The sequence below is a fragment of the Falco punctatus genome, assembly GCF_963210335.1.
Source record: "Falco punctatus genome assembly, chromosome: Z".
NCBI classification, from domain to species: domain Eukaryota; kingdom Metazoa; phylum Chordata; class Aves; order Falconiformes; family Falconidae; genus Falco; species Falco punctatus.
Window position 1 is genome coordinate 13,207,717 of NC_137586.1, and position 15,015 is coordinate 13,222,731.

Genomic DNA, 15,015 nt, shown 5'->3' on the forward strand with positions numbered 1-15,015 from the left:
GCTGAATTTGTGTTCAATGCACACATATGAACTGAGATGTCCTTTATATTCAAGAGTAATATTCATTCATTCACATCCAGTAAACAGTCTCCCACACTGACTTTGTAATATATTCTCAATGCTAGCTGGATATGGTTATACCCACAAACAGGCTGCAATAAATTTCTGTTTATGTATGCACATGAAAGAATATTTTTTTTTTATATTGCTGTAAATTTTCTTATTTTGCTAACCTGCTTAAATGTTAAGGAGGTTAAAAACTATTAACACAAACTATACATTTACAGCCTTCTTTCCTGCCCCTTTCCTTTGCCCCAAAATTTGTGTTGCAAGTTTTCATTTGAAGTTCAGGTTGACCATGCTCCGTTCATAAACCAGACATAACCACAACCCAAAAATACACAGGTTGATTTTTAGGGCACAGTTATACATCTTCCATATTTTTCCTTGGTGGCAAGACCAGCATAAAAAGCCTCCATGCACACTCCACCCTGGGACATGGGCTTACATCTTCCCCAGCTAAGCTGATTATGATTCCTTGGGAGGCCACACTTGGCACATTTTTCCAGTATTTATGGAAGTGACCTAGGTAAAATCCTCCCTGTTTTTAAAAGGCAGAATGCTTTTCAGTCCAATGTGGCAGTTTTGCTGAGGTATGACCTCTGCATTTTTATTACTGATCCAGATCAGGGTTATAATTACCTTAAGGGTTTCCAAACACACTCTCCCACCCTCTTCTCCTCCTCCTAGGCCACTAGCAGTCTGCAGAACCTTCTAACAGCCACAGAGGGATCTTTTATTTGAGGCTGTGCAGGAGAATTTTGTGAAGCAGCCCCTAGTTAGTATCATACCCATTCTTCTTATCTACTCAGGATGATGACTTTAGGAAATCCCAGTCTAGACCTCAGTTCCTAAGAAACTTCTTTTTGTTGACAGAAAAAGAAACCACATTTGAGTGATGTCTTTATAGCAGTAAAAGAGGTTTTCCAGGGTTATCTGCTGTTACTTGCACACTTTTATTATTGCTTTTTAAAACATTTATAGAGCATTCAGACCATAATCACACACTTATCAAGTATTCTTATCTCCCTGATGGTTACTCCTCAGAGTCAGAGGAGGCTGGCGTGGAAGGATAGAGGCAGATCTCAGCCAAATGGAAAGGACCAGGAGTTGTACCTCACAGAGTAAGATAAACAGAGCACTTGTATAACAATGATTTTTATTAGTGACCTGAGTATGAGCATGAAATTTCTGTTCAAAATCGGCTTTGGAAACATCAGAGTTTATAAGTACAAAGCAAGGTTATAAAGCTCAAACTAACAATCTCTCACACAATTTTTCCTCCTATTAAAAACCTTATTCATGATTTTCTGTATGAAACCTGTTCAAAGCTAACAAGCAAACCAAGCAAAGAACATTACTTTATTCTTTATTCTCCTAGCTTTGCAAAAATGCTGTATCTTTTAGAGTTGTTTGCAAACAAACGGAAGATAAATATCTACAGAAAAGTATGTATAGGTGGATGGGGTTTTATGATTATAAGTGATCACCATGACCATTCAGTCTCATCACAGGTGTAGCCTGTATCACAGGATTTCACTCAGTTAATCTTTCATCCAGTTCCTTAATCTGCAACAGCTAAAATTGAAAATTGCTTTCTGATTTTGTGCTGCATTCCAGAGGCCAGCAACCACTTTCTTCTAATGCCCCATCGCATCAGTCTGAGATGATGTAATTTACAGCCACTCAGAGGTCCCCTTTCATTGGCAGAGCAACATAAAGAATGTTTAATATGAATGCAACTGAGTTCCAAATGCGAGTGTACATGAGGTCAGCTATAGCTACTGGATGAGCTGGTGGGGAAGCCCAGTGGCAAACTGTTCTGTTCAGTCCTGGAAATCATGCCCACTTTGGCTTGATAGATAATGGGAATCTCTCATCACATTTGGGATTTTGTTCACATTTATTTGACTTTCAGGACATGTGTCCTTCTGCTTTCCTAGGTAATTAATGGTGGAAAGCAAGGAGATCTGGGCTCCAGGACAGTAGTACAGTCTGGGAAGGTCGTATGTTTTGAGCAGTGATAACTTGGATAATTAGTCAAATTTATTGATAGACAGAAGCCTTCTTTTTTTCTGGTTGTCTGCTTTGCAACATAATGATTCTCATTGTAGTACTCAGGCTTAGGTATAAATCTACATACATTGATTAAAACATTGTCTTTAAAAAGATCGATCCATGATCAGCAGCTGCAGTAAAACTGAATCTCACCACTAAGGCTGCCCTCTCTGACACAGTACCTGGAAAGAAAGGATGGGTGAAGGGAGAGAGAATGGGGGAGGAGAAAGACAGAGCGTTAAAAGAAGAGTGGGAGAAACAGATGCAAACAGAGGGAGGAGAACCACACAGGGAAAAGAAAACACAGGTTATGGAAGAAGGCAAAGGGGTGAAGGGGAGGTGTAAAGGAAAAAATCCAGACAAAGAGAGAGCAAATAGGCTGGAGATTGAAAGACAAAAGGTGTGGGGGAGGGGGAAGGGAGAGAAGGAACTAGAGGAAACTTATCAATTATTGTCACTACTAAAGGAAGTGTTAAAAAAAAAAAAAGATGGATGCTGGGTCTTCTGAAAAAAATTACACATGTAGCATGGGAAGGTTTTTAATGGAGAGCATCTCTTTACATAGGTGACTATATAACCCAAATTGTCCTGTGATAGTGAAGGGAACTGTCAGTGTAAATGATGTTTAATAGCTGGTCTTGACATTAGTAAGGATTTCTTGCACACTTGATTTATAGCCCCAAGGAGATAAGTCTATGGAAGAATCTTATACACTGAATTTTCAATTTAATAGACACTGCTCCAATATTCAATAGAAGCATTTAATGTTCTCATTCTTTTTTTATGGATTTCAACTCATCTCAGAGCACTAAAATCATAGGATATGTTCCTACCAATTAAAATTTAAATTAAACATAAATTAATTTTATTGATTAGCTGATCTACAGAGTCTCAGCCTGCTGCTACCTGGAGATTTGATGAGAAGCATTCACTTTTCTTTGCACATCTTCAGATCACCTTTGTAGCAGGGAAAGGAAAAGCTTAGACCGGTACATTTTAATGAAATAAGAAGATTGAAGAATACAACTATGTGTTGGAGTGCTTTCAGCTAGACATAATACACATACTACTACAGGGTTTAGCTATTTTTCTGACATTCATAAATTTAATCCCTTTCTTATATCTGTAATCTGTTTCATTTTAATAGAACTATTTGCGTGAGAAGAAAATATCTGAGTAAGTAAATGTTTCCAGGATTGGCCTGTAACTGCTTTTAGTACGGTTATCAACTCCAGCCATCTGTGTCTTTTCATTTTAATTCTGCAAATGAATCTTGCCTTTTGAGAATTTCAAGAACCAGGAAGCAGCAATAAACCTCTTCTGCAGCTCCAGACTGAATACTCCAACAACTATTAGTTGATGGGACATGCAGGGAAAAGAATTCATTTTGACAGTACAATTTATAAGCATAATGTCTTTTTGCTAACAATTATTATAACTTTTCTGTGCAAAGATGTGGCTGGCTTAGCTGTGTGCTTAACCAGTTTGGAGCTGGTTTTGTGTGATGCAACCTAACCCAAAGAGCAAGTACATAATCAGCTAAGTAGCTCTGTGTTAATGGCACATCCTGATTTTGGATTATTAGAGTTTCCACTTAATTTTATTTTGTTTTAGAGACTGTAAATTCCAAGGGTGTATTTTGAAGTTGGTAAGTAAGGAGAATTAAAAACCTACAACTAATGAAAAGAAGCAGTTCAATCTGCCATCTGTACTGGTATGGCTGGAATGTTGGTAAAGGACATAGTCATGATCTTATGATTCAGAGCTTACTTAGCTTTTGTTAACACTACCATAATTCGTTTTAGTAATGACATAATACCTAAGGATCCAATCTTTATACTGGTTTAATGTTACTGGGAGCTGTAAGCATGTAGATGGAAGCAGATCTGGCTCCAGGACCAGGTGCCTACTTAATATTAACTGAAGAAAAGAACAGAGCATATGGATAGGTTCTTGTTTACACTAAGGCAAGTAAAACAGTGAAAATGTAATTGGATCCAATTTAAGGGAACTCAACATGCAATAAGCAACATAAATCGTCCTTATAAATGTAAATGAGAGGACAGTCTATTGTATTAGATTAAATTGGCACAAAATTAATATTTGCAATTTTTCACAAAGTTATTTACTAATAAACATCCTCATGAAATAAAAAGGTTGATGTTAATAAATGCAATTCCCACATACAGCAAGAGGCCCACAAAGCAGAACTTTATGCTAATGTTCTTACACTTAATCTGAGCACCAACTGACAGAAGAGACTTTTCTCTAACCACACACAACAGAAAAAAGTGCAACCCCCACCCCAAGCATAAAGAGTGATAAGTTGTAGCATTTTTTCTTACTGATTTTGGTATTAGTTGCAACATAGTTAAGGATTTTCTTAAGCAAATGATCCTATTAGCTCAATTACGCCTTTTATGAGGAACATCACATTGTTTGCTAACCTTCTGGACTAGTGAAGTATGAAGCCATTCCTGATGGACAAATGCTTCTTTGGATACCAATTGTATGAGACAATACGTGCTACTTTGTAGATCAGATTCTGCTAAATTCCGATGGCAATCTCATTCCTCCATGAATTGAACTGAGATTTAAAGGCCCATTGGCATGGCATGGATGCCATTTAATTTGATACAGCTTTCATACATAAATAGGTATCATGCAATCCTACCTCCTGACATGCAGAGAGGCAATTTGGACAGGCATTTGCTATCATGTAGCAAGATAAAAGGGCTGTCCTGGTTCTGGTTCCTAAATCAAGTAAAAAAAATTAAAAAAAGTCAAGAAGCTTTGACTGTGAGACACATTAACATTTTGTTTTGGCCTGGCTTGAGAGTCAATCTCCCTTCATGTTTGTCTTGCAGAGCACCTTTGGTGCATATGAATTAGATTCAGAAGCTCCATCCCAGACACCCATTAAACATGCTCCAACTGCTTGGAGGGTGGGAATGTATATGGATCAACAATTTGCACTTTGGATATCTTTGAATGACCTGCCTTGTGGACACTTTGCTCAGAGAACAAGACTGAACATTGTCTGAAGGAAAAATTCACAACTGGGGTAGTGTAAATAAGGGGGCCTAAGCTCCAAATGGCTTGCTAAAGCAGTCATAGGCTGTCATCAGCCTGGCTTGAAAGACGCCTTTCACCGAGCCCTTCTATTCACTTGTATAATATTAATTCCTTACTGAGAAAAAAGGTCTGATCTGATATATTCTGGAGGATGGTAGGTGGGACACTCAGGTTCCTGGAACTGACAGCAGAGTCTTGGAAAGGAATGATGCTAAGAAAGAGAGGTGAAGGGAAGTTCAAAAGTTGCATGAAAGCTCTGTCAGATATAAAAATGAAAATGAAATTCAAAGGCAAGACTGCCATTCCCAAGGGAATTTCTTATTCCATGAATTACATTGATAAAGACTCTCAAAGCAAATGGACCTGTTTGCTTTCTTCAGAAAATGCAGTGCTGTAAACAAATCTCATAACATACTGAACATGTCGAAGGATGAAGTTGTCACCAGAGACTGTCTTCTTCACCAGTCAACATCTCATTGCAACCAGCTACCACCTCACTGCAGCCTTTGAAGAACATATTTCCGGACATAATCATTGTGAACATGATTGCAATTTCCTTTTACATAATAATTCATAAGCAAACTGGATTTAAAACATCCAGAGGAGCAAAGTGAAACTTATACAGGATTCTGGAATAAATACCAAGGCTGAATTTAAGAGTGATCTAATGAAATTGTAAGTGATGTGCTTCGAGCTGAATTGAAACTTGTTGTAGACATAATGAGACAAAAAGAGGTATACAAAAGTTGTTCCAAAAGTCAGAATAGCAGAGGCTAATGTTTTTGCCCAGCAGGAATTAAATTCTGTATAGAGAACAGGTACAGGCCCAGCTAATGACATAAAATACAAATACATCCAAATGCAAAAGTTTTGGCATCTTCATTTAAAATATTTACAATTAATAACTTTAATATACCATTTAGCAATCTGGTCACTCAGGGATATCTCAGAAAATGATGTTGTTGCAGAGTTTGGAATGCAAAACTGGCTCATTTGATAAAAGGGAGAAGGTGACCTAGTCCTTTTTGATAAAATGACATAAAATGATGGTTTACAAGCCATTCTGCGAGCCTCTATATGCACAAATGTTCTCAAGACTCTTCCTTTCTTTGAATTTTCTACACAGAAGACTCTTGGTTTCACAAATGGTTGAAGAAACAAATGCTGAGAAAAGGCAATAAAAATTATTTTAAGGTACTTGGTATTTGCTTCATTCCAACAAACACCAACTATCTAATGTTCATAGAAAAAATGTTTGCTGTACCCATCTGTTTCCATGCTTCAGTATCCAATTGCGGCTATACTTCTGTTATTCAACAACTTAAAATGGAATTGATAACAACCTTACTGTTAATATGTATGCACTGTTTATTTGCAAAACAGAAATTTTGTGTTTTAAAATTGCAGAGTGAAATAAAATGGCAAGCAAGTACCCAAGTGAACAATTCTACCTTAATTACTTTCTTTGCTTTATTATTGCATTTTATTGTAAACAGTTCCATTCCTTCCAGTAATAATTTCAACCTGAGGCTATAGTTTCTTTGGTTTTATTTTTAAATGGACTTGAAAGTTGATTAATGAAGTATATCCATATCTCTCAGTAGTTGTATTCTGCCTTCCAGGGCCTCAGAAGGAAATAACTAGCAAATAACTAGAAACAAATGTTCATTTTTTTTTATATTAAATGATCTTTATTAAACCTGAAACCTAAAGAAAATGGTGGTGGCACCAGACTGTCAGCCAGGCTGTCTCTGTCACAGCCTGCAAGAACAGACTCCCGTGCCCAGGGCAAAAGCTAACAGGTTCCAGAATCAGGCTCCATATTTCATCAGAGGCTGGTACCACTAAACCCCTTTGTTAGATCAGGCCTTTCTGCATAAGTTGGCACTTTGCAAAAAAGGTGCTCTATTCTTTCTTGGGCAGCAGTTCAAACTCAAGAAAAGCTTGGAACTGAAAGAACTGGTATGACCTAACTGAAATCTGTACCTTCTGTTTATTGGAAGACAGCAGTATTGAAAGACACTCCAAGACGTTGCTGATCCCAAACAGAAGCTGGAGATAACAGTCTTACTTCTAAGAACTCTGCATACTGTCACATAGCAGCCCACGGTTTCAAGGTAATTATTAGTGGATTTCTGCATGGCTAGGCACCTCCCAGCACAAACGTGATCTGCCTTAAATCTGAGCTCATCTAACCTGGCATCAGATCAGCACAGTCACCACATGGTGTTTACATTGATGTGCACAAGGAGTGCATTGCTGGGTATCACTTTTATACCCACTTAGCTGGCTAACGCACTCTGGAAAGGCTCCAAGCCTGCAGCAGGTTGCTGGCTCCCTCCCACAGTCATGACCATTCACGTTGTTAGGTCCTTTTGCATTCTTTCAGCTCCCAAATTCTCACCAACAGTGAAGAAAATGGTTACTGCTTTAGTGTCTTCACTTCCAGGTGCCAGCCTTCTAAGCAAAAGAATGAAAGTAGTTCATGTACCAAGTCCTGGGAAACAAAACCCTCCTCTCCTTCTTACCAGACACAGTCTGTTTGGTGGGACAACCTTGGTGACAGCCAGATCTGTCTGCCCCAGCTCTCCACCTGGAAGGGGAGGAGAGACAGGCAAGCAAGTCCTAATGTTTCCTAGAAAATAAAGTCTCATGTTTGGATTTGTGGTGAGAGCATTTTGGGACTTCTGTTGCATGTGTTTCTCTGACTGGGAGAGAAGGCTGAGATTTGGCCTAGACTCAGTCACAAACACTTGAATCCCCAGCTAGTCATGAAGGATGGGTAAGTGTGTGGGAATGAGAAGGTGGGATGACCCTGTGGGTGATCACTGACCTTTTGACACAACCTCACGCAGGATGATGTGATCCTGTGAGTTGTTCCACGGCAGCAAAATTATTTCTTCCCTTAAGGCCAGAGGAACCTGCTAAACAGATGGATTGAGGCTACTTTTGTGGTAGGCAACAAGATGTCTGAGACTGAACATTCAAGCAAAAGAGCAAATGCACACTTGTAGAACTGTGAGAATGGAGGACATTTCAGCCATGACGTTGTACAGACACATCATATTCCATGTGGGGAAAATTCTACTAGACAGGAGAAATAACGAGAAAGAAATCCCTTCAAAAAATATGAGTTATTTTTACTGAGTGGAGTGAATTTATACTGGTTCACCCTTGTGAATGTGGCTTTGGGTTTTTTTAACCTTGCTAATGCCAAACCCAGATCTCATCACTTCATGAAACTCTGCCCTTAGGTCCGTATATGTTATATTCTATGTACAATTGCATTCCTCTGTGATGTTTTGGTTTGTCACAATCTCTAAAAACTGGTGCAGCATATCAAAGATTTAGTCTCACTCTTTTGTTTGCTACATATTTGGTGGTAATTAGGTGCTTCATTTGTAGAAGTCCTTATGCAAAGCCTCTCTGCTGGAGCAGGATTATATAAGATTTATATCTGTTCTTGTGCAATGTGCAGAAATCTCCAAGGTCTCCACACTAAATCACAGTCTTAACCTTGGATCTCATCCCACTTTCCAACCCTTTGATATTTTTTCTTGTGATCCAGGATAAATGCTATAGCCATCTCTGAGAAGCAAAAAGGAAGGTCTGACACTCATTTACACTAACCCCAACAGAGGCAGGGGGCTTTGCATGCAAATATGAATCAGACCCAAACAAATAGCTAGTTTGATTATAGTGATACAGTGGAAAGAAATCTTGGGATTTCCTTCCTTTTTTTAACAGATTTTGATTTATACATACAAAAGAAAGATCCTAAAGCCTCAAGGTAGATGAAGACTCATAGAAGGAAAAATACAGTCTGAAAGTCTCTATCAGAGGAAGCATTTTAAAAAACAAAACAGATCACTGATACAGTGAGATTTGGTTCTTCTGGAGATGTAAGGAAACTTCCTTTCCAAAAGCTGGAAGAGTGACAACAAAGATAGAATGCACAGGGGATTTTACACCTCTGCAAAAAAATCAGCCACAGAAATTGTGCTGTGGGAATATAGCATGGGACAGAACTGAAGTTTCAGCTTGCAGAGGCCATGTACATGAAGAAAACTTCTAAGAAGCAAAGGCAAAAAAATAAGCAGTTTGAAATTCCATTGTAAGGTGCTTGGCTTCTCTGTAATGCAAATAGTCATATAAAATATGCAGGAATGTGAATTTCTTGGGTTTGAATGGGAAGAGGAAATTGATTTACAGATTCTGAATGGAAGAGAAACCTTAGAGTGAGAATAGAGACAAAGCAACTCCCTGCATGATGTGGCATGTAACTGCCTCTTCCTGTGGGAATTGCTTTGACTTCTGTGCTATTACAACATAATCACAAGGTGCTCTCTCATGTAATTGAAAACAAGGGATTTTACTCTTTAGTGATCCTCAGATTAGCATAATCTACTTCTTGGTTGTTCTTGGGAACTGGTGTTTCAGGACTTTCAGTGGTGTGCCTTCAAAGAATCCTTTATATTTGCAGGGGGCGGAAAGCAGCTTTCCACAAGGTGTGCTCTGCTTGGCCTCTGGTAGTCTGGTGGCCTCACACAGATGTTCCCATCAGGCTTTTGAGAAGTTTCAACCTTCAAGATTGCAGGGAGGCCTCTAGGTTGTGGAGGGGCTAGGAAGCAAAGGATTTTCTCTGGAGTGATCTTGGTCCCCAGCTGTATCTGTGGGGCCAAGCAGAGAGAAAATCTTCCACTCACTTATGGAAGAGTGGAGAAAACGTGAGCAAACCAAAATGCACAGAATTCCCAAGGTGCTGTGCAGGAGTGGCTGTGCAGGTGAGAATGAAGCATTCTTGTTAGAAAAATAAAGCAGAGGATGCTACACAACAACAATCCATTCATGATACAGAGACCTGAAATATGCCCTGATGGTTCTGGGATAGGCTTTTAACAAAGCTTTGTTCTTTACCTCCAAATGTCTTCTTGCCTATTTGGACAGTTGCCTTTCTGCTTGCTGAGCTTTTCTGTAAGAAGAAATGAGGCACTTTTTCCTTTTTAAATTATTCACATAGACGCACTGCTATTTCAGGCACAATCTGTTTGTGTAAGGAGTGGGTAATCCACTTTTGTTGTTTTCATGGACTTGTGCTTTTAAAATAATTTAAGAATTAAATATGCTATGGAATAATTCTGAAGGTGACTCTCTGTAGGAAAGTTGCATTAGATCACCAAGCTCACTTCCTTGCAGCTCCAAGCTCTGGTTGCCACAGGGAGGACATATAAGATATTTTTACACTGGATGTTAGTGAAAAGGCCAAGCAATTATTTTTCTCCTGGTTAAACTTACAGAAAGCACATTCATATCAAAGACACTAACATGCAAGCACAGATTTCTGTAATAATGTGAGAAAGTGAAAGGAAAAAAGATGATTTTTAGTCTTTGTAGTCAAAAGGAATTGCATTAATTCCTTTTGTATATCCCAGTAGCTACAAACTAAAATGAAAATTATATGCAGCAGTAGGTAATGTCTTCCCTGTCATAGGGAGAGAAGAGTAAGCTACATTTCTGAAGGACTGTTCTCTTTCCTAACTGGAACTGATCTGTTCGGTCCCACCCAGGTAAGGCTTCTGTCTGAGGCAGGCTCCCCAAGGTCCAGCTGATCTCTGTTGCGAAATCCCTGAAGGATTTAGCAAGAGTGACACAGACAGCCTGGCCTACTCCTTCAGCTCCTGATTTCTGTTCTTGTGGCAGAGGAGGAATATTCAGATTTATGGGGCCCAGCTGAAGGTGGCTCAGTATCATAGTGTCTCTTGTGGCCATGGCAAAGCTGGGCCTTGTGGTGCAGGAAGAGTCACAAGAGCAAAACAACTGTTTTTTTCTGGAGCTTCCCTAGAAATGTCACCTGGGACTGTGAAGAGACCAAACAAATTATAGACTGGGACTCCATGCAGAAAGGTGTGAAGAAGAGTGTGTAGACGTAAAAACCATGAGGAAGAAGGAAGGTTGGTGGAGGCAGAAGGAATACTCATCTAGCAAGTGAAAGCTGAAATAACCTAGACAATTCCCTGCAACCATTACTGGATTTTTCCTTCAGCTTTTGAAAGATCAATCCGAAGTAAAAGAAGTCCCTAGGCAGGCTTTCCTCTCTAAGATTTTGCCTCAGTAAAGAGCCCTATCTGAGCAGCTGCCATTGTTGACTTTCTTCAGTTTTTAGTATTTTCCTATCATGACCATCAGGCCCCGCTGCTGTTGCTACACAAACAGCACAGAAACAGTAAAGGAGAAAAATTCCCAACCAAGTTTTCTGAAACATGCCATATTGTGAAGAGGCATCAAGCACCTCCTTTCTGTGGTAACAAGTTATTAAAAAAAGAAAGCGCTCCAGTGGGAGCAGATATAAATAACACTTTTTAACTCTCCCACTTGTTCCCACAGAGATTCCTGCATTTATGGGGTGCATCTGCTGCAAAAAGTTAAAAAAAATAAATTTACTGTAGGCAAAGAACAGCCCGTGAACAAAATTATGTCTCAAAATCTAAACACAAACTTTATTTAAATTGTCCTTCAGCAGAAAATAACAGGCAGGATTAGCAAAACAAACTATATTCATATTGGAAATAATCAGACCAGAACAAGTCCAACAAGGGAAGAGAGAATGTGGCAATTATAACTCATAGAACAGGTTTAAGCTGCTTGAAGGATAGCAGGGAAGCGATCAGCAAGCTCAGGAGGGTGATTTCCTTTGCAAATTGTTTCTTAGTGAAGATGTGACCAGTGCTTTGTGTTCTGCAGAAGGCAGTAGCCAGCAGCAGCAGAAAAAAAAAATATAAAAAAAATAACAACTAGCCAGAAGCAGCAGAAAAAAACCACCAATGTCAAGTAAGCTAATTAGCAGATGCTATCAAGACAGTGCAACAGAGTGATAAGCTGTGATTAAAGACTTCTCTTTAAGCCACTTGTAGGCCTTTCTCTTCTGGAGAAGTAGTTAGGAATGTGTGGGTGGTTTTATTACATCCTCACCATCGGCAGCTGCTCAAAGTCAAAACTGGCTGCAACCCCCCAGCTTTTCCAGAAGACAGCCAAAGAGGATTTTCTCTTCCTCTCCCATCCTCACCTCATGTCTGTTGTACTAAGGAACGGAAAGGCGTTATACTGTCAACATGCTAGTACTTTGATTTTGAGAGAAGCTGCTTGATTGGAGGTACTCCACCTTCTGCCTCTTGCAGATGAGGTTCTTTCAGTTTTACTAGTAACTTCTGTTGGCTCACGCTGAGCATTTAATAAAACTCTCAAAGAGTTCTTCTCGCCCCATAGATACCTAGTAGAAGCACAGATGCAAAAACATGAGTATCACGGAGTCATACAGCACACTGAGGGCAAAATTAGAAATAGAGCTGAGATATCCTGACTCCTAATCTTGTGGTCTGCCTGCAGAGGCTTCAGCCACAAAATTACATAGGTGTGTTTTTAATGACAGGCAATGTCCTGCTCTTGGAGATGGACCCAAAAGGCGGCTCAGAAGACACCAAAAGACAGTTTTCCATGCAAGAAGACTAACCTAGAGGGCAATCAGGTCCTGTCAGACCCATGAGTTTGGTTTAATGCATTGTCTTGGTTTAACGCTGGCTGGCAACTAAGCTGCTCACTCACTCCCCCCATGTTGGGATGAGGGAGAGAATCACAGAAGAGTGAAAGCGATGAAACTCGTGGGTTGAGTTAAAGAGTTTAACAGGTAAAGCAAAAGGCACGCACGCAAGCAAAGTAACACAAGGAATTCATTCACTACCTCGCATCAGCAGGCTGATGTTTAGCCATCTCCAGGAAAGCAGGGCTCCATCATGTGTGATGGTTGCTTGAGAAGACAAATACCATAATGCCGAACATCCCCCTTTTCCTTCTTATTCCCCCAGCTTTATATGCTGAGAATGAGGTCATATGGTCTGGAATATCCTTGTGGTCAGTTGGGGCCAGCTGTCCCGGCTGTGTTTCCTCCCAGCTTCTTGTGGACCTCCAGCCTGTTCGTTGGTGGGATGGTGTGAGAAGCAGAAAAGGCCTTGATGCTCTATAAGCATGGCTCAGCTGTAACTGAAAGATCCCTGTGTTATCAACACTTTCCTCAGCACAAATCCAGAACACAGCCCCACAGCAGCTACTATGAAGAAAATTAACTCCATCCCAGCCCAAATCAGCAAATGCATTTAAACTAGCTGCCATGACAAAGCCCAAAGCCTTTAGCCTGGCCCACAGTTTACAAGACGATGAACTACTTCTCTGAAAACTAGTAAATATGGCATTTCCCAGTTCTCAAGAATGGACTATTTTATAATGACATAGCCAAAATGTACTGTTTGTTATTCATGTGTCATTATATGTGACCAACCCATATAAACATACCCAAACCCCATCTTTACGATATGCTGGAATTGAGAATGGAAATAAAAATTCTACATGGTCAAACTACCCAAAATGAAGGAGATAGTACTTGCATAGTAAATCATTTTCATGTTAGTCACACATGATTACACAGAATTTTGCTGATTGGAAGAGGTAGGCAGGAGACTTTCTAGCCATACTGTACACACATATTTGGCTTTTAAAAATAACTGGAATTTAAAATAATTATGTAACAATTGCAACGTGTTTTGTAGCTGCTGAGCTAGCATTGCAGGGAAAGTTTAATTTTCCTGGGTTTACTGGTCTTGTGCAAATTAAATTCTAGGCATTAGCTATATTAGATTAACATTTGTCTGTCTCTTTTATAAGAAAAAAGAGAGGAAACAGTCCTGGCACAGTGATGGCTATTCTTAAAAGTAAAACACATGCAAAACAAATTAGCCAAGGTAAGGACTGCAGATTAGCAGAGGAAAGTATGCTTCTGGTGATAACCAAGCGTATTTGTTTAATAACAATACTTGCCACTATTACAATAATGACCTAAAGTTTTGAAGTGCTCATTTCCTCCCTGCACTGTTTGCCACTTTAGAAGGTGTGTATATGGTTGAGAACAGAGAAGATAAGAGTGATCACAGAGATTGAAGGAGAGTTTCTGAGGCTGGGACACGGTTGTGGTGAGTGAGACCGGTTGATGGGCATGGCACGATGGGAAGATGACTAGCAGCTCTAACAGGACTGTCGTGCTGGGACAGTACGCAGAGGCTCACCAACTCAATCAAAGGACAATTTGCAGACAGTGTTCAGTTCCTTGCACAGGTGAAGGCAACTGTGATTTTTTTTAGCAATGTACCAAGGTGGTTTGCCACCAGCTTGCCGGGAGACTCAAGAAAGGGTGCTCTAGAGGCTCAACTTTGAGAAGACCGGTTTGGCTTACAATGAAAAGAGACTTGTGGAGCATATCCAGTGAAGCACAACCTTGACACAGCTGTAAAGCCCCAGCCTTTAAAGTCCTGTGCAACCAAACACTAGACTGGTCATTAATGGAGATACTAAACAAGAAGTACCTCCCTTCTCTTTCTCCTCAAGCAGTCCTTCCTACCTAAGAGGTCTGAGAAAGGGGAACCTGACACAGGGGAAACTTTGGTGAGAAATGAAGTGCTGGACTTCTTTCATGTGCTGAAGCACTTGCACTCCTTTAAGAAATCGACGTATTTTTTGCCACCACCACCCCCCAACTTTCTCCTGAGGAGGCCAGCAGGCGTCCAGAGGCAGAGAGGATCTGGCTCCCCCTCCTCCCCACATACCCTTCAAGGAGCAGGGGTGAACTCCACCAACAGCACGCCGGGTGACGACTCCACGTTTCCCGCCCTTCCCCTCACGGACCCGCTCCTCATGGCGAGAGCCCAGCCCCGCGCCACAGACGGGGGGTGGGGGTGGGGGTGGGGGGCTGCTCTCGCCGCCGCCACGTGACCCCCCCCT

General features: G+C 40.3%; 1 long non-coding RNA gene across 1 annotated transcript; it reads right to left on the reverse strand.

Moving 5' to 3' along the window:
- Positions 1-4,895: 4,895 nt before the first annotated feature.
- On the reverse strand, positions 4,896-14,997 carry LOC308056565. The gene is made up of 2 exons (XR_013924875.1): positions 14,841-14,997; positions 4,896-13,227 (listed from the first exon to the last, which is right to left on the reverse strand). It is a non-coding gene; the product is annotated as an uncharacterized lncRNA (long non-coding RNA).
- Positions 14,998-15,015: the final 18 nt, after the last annotated feature.